Source organism: Apium graveolens, chromosome 2, assembly GCF_009905375.1.
Source record: "Apium graveolens cultivar Ventura chromosome 2, ASM990537v1, whole genome shotgun sequence".
In the NCBI taxonomy this organism is placed as follows: Eukaryota; Viridiplantae; Streptophyta; class Magnoliopsida; order Apiales; family Apiaceae; genus Apium; species Apium graveolens.
Genome location: NC_133648.1, coordinates 91,125,928 through 91,132,046, shown reverse-complemented (window position 1 = coordinate 91,132,046; position 6,119 = coordinate 91,125,928). Strand labels below are relative to the sequence as shown.

Genomic DNA, 6,119 nt, shown 5'->3' with positions numbered 1-6,119 from the left:
TTTGTTAGGGCGAAAACACGCGCTAATATTCACGCAAGTATACGCATTCGCAAGTAGTATAAGATATAAATCAGATTCGTTCCCACAGAGACTGGTTTAGGTTAAGTTAAATTTATGCACCTATGCAACAATGTATGGTTATCTCTCAATGCTAAGACAAATAACAAATTGGGTTTTTATTAAACTAAGAGATTATACTAAATAACATTAACTAAGAGAATTGAGGTTAAATTAATATATATGATAAATATGGGATCCTAACTTCATTAAATACTTCATTCAATAGCCTTCTCGTTCTTAACCTTAGCATGTGATGGTGAGGACACTAATCAGATAACACGAAACTGATAAACGCCAACTTTCGTTGCACGAGTACCATTCTACCAGACATCCACAAAAGAGATAGAAGCTGAATAGGCACCAATTATATTGAGACCCTATATGTCTATAGAATTTGACAACATAACAGTTTAAGCACAAGTTATCTATCTTGATTACATAGGGCAAGTAAAACGGTTAGAGTTACCTACGAATCATGCATACACATACATGAACCTATGCTAGCATGGCAAGTTCTAAACCTCTATATTCACTGTCGCTTCAATAGAGATTAACACGCTATCTTATATGTTAGCTACGCACATAAGACGAATAAGCACAACCAATACTAGGATATCATACAATCACCACACACCAAGATATCGAAATAATTAACTATTGGAATCCATAAGTAAATCCGCTAGAATCCCATGACAACGATTAGCCCATAATCGAACTCATCGTCACCATGGGTTCCAATGAAAGCATGGTATAAACAAGGTCTTAATAAACTAAATAATAATCAAAGTACGAATAAACGAGATCTAGGTTCAACAAGAACGAAAACGAGCATCCAAAGTTACAACTAATTCAAAGAATCACAAGTTGAAAACAAGATCTTCTTTTTCGGAGTTGTTCTGTGCTTCTAGGTCTTCTCCTTGGTATCCCAATCTTCCCTTCTTGCGCAAAACACAATCTTCTTCTTCTTAAAAATCCCCCTGTGAAAACGTCTCAAATCTACTTATATAATAGTCCCATAAAACTCAGATTACATAGAAGTTGGAAGCCAAACAGAAGTAGAAGTCTAAAATAATTTAGCAAAATTCCCGACCCTGCGCGGCCGCTCAGCATAGCTGCGCGGACGCGCAGGCCTCCACTGGAAAAAATCCAAGTTTGCTCCGTTTCTTTGCCGTAATCTGCCCGTTCCTTTCCTCTCGCAATGGTGAACACATGCCAATGCTTATTCTTGATGATTCCTCCCCCGAAATGCAACTAATACCCTGAAATACATGAACACTAGAAAAACGCATCAAATATACAAAATACTTGATTCAAGACACCAATTTAAGCCATTTTAAGACGTTCTAAGTGGTATAAAATGCCACTTATCACACCCCCAAACTTAAATCGATGCTTGCCCTCAAGCGTCACAGACTCAAAAACAAATAAAAATATGAATGAATACAATCTATATGAAAATGCAGCGATCCCCCTTACTACAATTAATCAACCAAATTGCCACATCTCAACGAATGCAGTTAGACAACTAAAGATCAATAAACTCATGCAAACGGACATACAGCCAGAAACGTGGTGTGTGCAAATGCTTAACAGATATGCTTCGGAACTAGACCAATTACTATGACTAGACTATCCTCAAGGCAATCCTACGATTATACAAAGAATAAAAATTCCAGGCACAAAGTGATATACAACACTACAAGAACTCTGGAGCATACTACGGAATCGTGCTTTTTATTTACAACTCAAATGCTTATTTGACCGTGCAATGAGTGAGGTCCACAAAAGACTTATACAATGATATCCATGTAACGAGCGTTAGGTTAGCGGATCCCAGACTCTAAAAGCCTTAGGTCGCTAGGCACAAAGTCCCCTAAGAACTTAATAACTCGAATACCAAAGAGCCCACTCTTGATCAATTATGCCAATTTTTTTTTTTTAAACTCTGAGCAAGTGCGTTTCGCTCCATCTTGCTCAACCCTAGACTACTCGCAACATACGCGAGCCGGCTACTAGCCATTTGACGCCTAGCCACAACTAGCAACAACTTCCATATTTTTTTCTCCAAAATTTTTCTTTTTCATGTCTTTATCACTAAGAACCTATAATCGAATTCTAAACATAATAAATAGATTGACCTTGAAAACAACCAAATCATAACACAATCTAGCCCTTTCGTATTCTCTAAGACTTAGTGGACTTACAATTGTTTCTAGCATGCATATCAACCTACACAACTTAATATCACTTTAATGCTATCACTACACTCACATCAATATCACAATTCAGTCGATAAATCATTGCAAAAGGGATCATGGTAAATGCATGAGCTACATGACATTCATAAAAAAAAAAACTATATGGCATAAATTATGCAACTATATGAACTAATCTATCATGAATATGCAACTAAATGACACACACACAATATTCCTTAACTACCACCCCCATACTTAAATTTTCAATGTCCTCATTGAAGGCAATAATAAGGATTTCAGGCATACCTAATTAGCGGGAGATTCACCTCGTCGGGTGGAGGATCAGGTGGCCAATCAACCTCGCCACCAGTGTCTCGAACAACAGTACCGAAAGCATGTGTCAAATCTGCAGCAAAATGATGGTGAATATCGTGCATGGCTTCCATACGCCTAGTTACTTGCCTGTACTGCTCATCACCAAACACCGGTCCTATCAATTATCTGCTGCACATGAGAAGAACCCTCTATAGGCACTGGAGGATCCGTTCGGCTACCCTCTACATCATCAAAGATATATCCCAACCCCCTTGTCAGGGGGTGCACCTAAGAATGAATAACTCAAGTGATTTGGCAGTGGGTTGAGCTCAAGTGTAGGAGCATCTTCAATAGACGACTCGAGACGATCCTGAGAAATTTTCAGCTCTGCTAACCCAAGAGAATCGAATGGCACATCCAACTTCCTCTTCCACAGAGGTGCATTCAAAACCTGAATTTGCTCTACTTTAAAGCACTCCTCTTTAGCTGTGGGTAATTTTATTTCCTTGAACACATTGAAAGTGACCTTCTGATCATGAACCTTCATCGTAAGCTCTCCTTTTTGCACATCGATCATAGTTCGGCCTGTAGCCAAGAATGGTCTTCCCAAGATAATGGGAATCTTCTTATCTTCCTCGAAATCAAGAATTACAAAGTCAGCAGGGAAGAAGAGTTTATCCACCTTGACCAAGACATCCTCCACTATACCTCGTGGATAAGCGATGGAACGGTCAGCTAGTTGCAATGACATGTATGTTGGTTTTCGGCTCAGGAAGACCAAGCTTCTTGAAGATAGATAAGGGCATCAGATTGATGCTAGCTCCTAAATCACATAAACACTTGTCGAACGACAAGTTTCCGATGGTGCAAGGAATAGTGAAGCTTCCAGGATCTTTAAGCTTCGGAGGGCAACTTCTGTTGCAGCACAGCACTGCATTCCTCCATTAGAGAAACGGTCTCTAAGTCATCGAGCTTCACTTTCCGAGAGAGAATACCTTCATAAACCTCGCATAGCTAGGCATCTGTTCAAGAGCTTCAGCGAAAGGTATGTTGATATGAAGTTTCTTGAACACCTCCAGAAACTTCTCAAACTGCTTATCCAGCTTTTTTTTCTGCAGCTTTTAGGAAAAGGAGGTGGAGGATAGATCTGCTTCTCCCCTGTATTACCCCCAGGAGGAGTGTGTTCCACAGTAGTCTTCCTTGGTTCCCACCTCTACTCCCTTCTGCCCATCTTCTTCAGCCACAACTGCATTTTCTGAATCTTGAGATTTTTTCAGGCTCTTCGTCTTGCTGAATTTGGGGGCTTGCGACCTTTTCCAGACCTTAAGGTGATGGTGTTCACATGTTCTTCAACTTCCCTCTTTCCTGGATTGGCTTCTGTATCACTAGGAAGCGTTCCTGGTGGTCGATTCAATAAGGCATTAGCAATTTGCCCTATTTGGTTCTCCAGATTCTGGATAGAAACAGCCTGACTTTGGCATATAAGAGCCTGGTTTTTGCACATAAGCCTCAACTCCTCTAATTCAAATTTTTCATTCGAAGATAGACCTGCATCATGAGTTTGTTGTTGAAGTTGAAGTTGTTGCTGAAAACCAAGAGAGTTGAACAGCTTATTTCCAAACGGATGGAAACGGCTGTTGCATCACATTCTGATTGTTGCTCCAGCTGAAGTTAGGATGATTCCAGTTGTCAGGATGATAAGTGTCTGGAACTGGTTGTTGCGATCTCTGAAAGTTGCTCACAAACTGAGCTGAGTCGCTAGATATAGCGCATTGCTCTGTCACATGCGGACCTGCACACAGCTCACAAACACTAATTATCTGCTTAACACCATAGTTAGCCAGAGAATCGATCTTCATAGACAACGCCTTTAGTTGAGCAGTGATAGCCGTAGCTGTATCTAATTCAAGAACTCCTGCTACCTTGCCCTGTGGATATCTCTGGGTTGGACACTGATATTCATTAGCAGCCATCAGTTCAATTAGATCATAAGCTTCCTTATAGCTCTTTGCCCATAATGCTCCGCCTGATGCTGGCACCGAGCATGGGTCTGGACTGTGCTCCCAACCCATTGTAAAAACAAGTGATTATCATCCAATCAGGAATTCCATGATGAGGACACTTCCTAAGCATCTCCTTATAGCGCTCCCAAGCTTCACTTAGCGATTCTCCGTTTGCTGCGCAAATTGAGTAATAGCATTCCTGAGTGCAGCTGTCTTCGCCATAGGGAAGAATTTAGTAAGAAACTTCTGAGCAAGATCTTCCCAACTAGTAATCGAACCAGCTGGTAGAGAGAGTGTAACCAGCTCTTAGCCTTGTCCTTCAGAGAGAATGGGAACAGTCTCAGCTTCACAGGCATCTTCAGAAACAACGTTGAACTTGAAGGTGTCGCATTATTTCGATGAAATCCCTAATATGTGTATTGGGATCTTCCGTTGGAGAACCCCCAAACTGGACTGAAGTCTGTACCCATTGAATTATGCCAGGCTTGATCTCAAAGGTATTAGCTGTGATAGCTGGCCGGACAATGCTAGATTGAATGTCATTGATCTTGGGTTGAGAAAAATCCATCAAGGCTTTCGTTCGTGCTGCTGGATCTCCCATTGTAATGAGTACCTGAAAAACAACAAATAAACCGTGAAAGTAAAAGAATCCGAGTCAGTGAACTTTAACGGCCACTGATGACAAGCACTAAACTAAAAATAACTCTGAGTCCCCCGGCAGCGGCGCCAAAAACTTGTTAGGGCGAAAACACGCGCTAATATTCACGCAAGTATAAGTGTTCGCAAGTAGTATAAGATATAAATCAGATTCGTTCCCACAGAGACTGGTTTAGGTTAAGTTCAATTTATGCACCTATGCAACAATGTATGGTTATCGCTCAATGTTAAGACAAATAACAAATTGGGTTTTTATTAAACTAAGAGATTATACTAAATAACATTAACTAAGAGAATTGAGGTTAAATTATATATATGATAAACATGGGATTCTAACTTCATTAAATACTTCATTCAATAGCCTTTGTTCTTAACCTTAGCATGTGATGGTGAGGACACTAATCAGATAACACGAAACTGATAAACGCCAACTTTCGTTGCACGAGTACCATTCTACCAGACATCCACAAAAGAGATAGAAGCTGAATAGGCACCAATTATATTGAGACCCTATATGTCTATAGAATTTGACAACATAACGGTTTAAGAACAAGTTATCTATCTTGATTACATAGGGCAAGTAAAACGGTTAGAGTTACCTACGAATCATGCATACACATACATGAACCTATGCTAGCATGGCAAGTTCTAAACCTCTATATTCACTGTCGCTTCAATAGAGATTAACACGCTATCTTATATGTTAGCTACGCACATAAGACGAATAAGCACAACCAATACTAGGATATCATCAATCACCACACACCAAGATATCGAAACAATTAACTATTGAAATCCATAAGTAAATCCGCTAGAATCCCATGACAACGATTAGCCCATAATCGAACTCATCGTCACCATGGGTTCCAATGAAAGCATGGTATAA

General features: G+C 40.0%; 1 non-coding gene across 1 annotated transcript; it reads left to right on the top strand.

Annotated features, from left to right (window-relative positions):
- Positions 1–4,677: 4,677 nt before the first annotated feature.
- LOC141710045 (small nucleolar RNA R71) lies at positions 4,678–4,783 on the top strand. The gene has a single exon (XR_012570587.1). It is a non-coding gene; the product is annotated as a small nucleolar RNA R71 (small nucleolar RNA).
- The last annotated feature ends 1,336 nt before the right edge of the window (positions 4,784–6,119 follow it).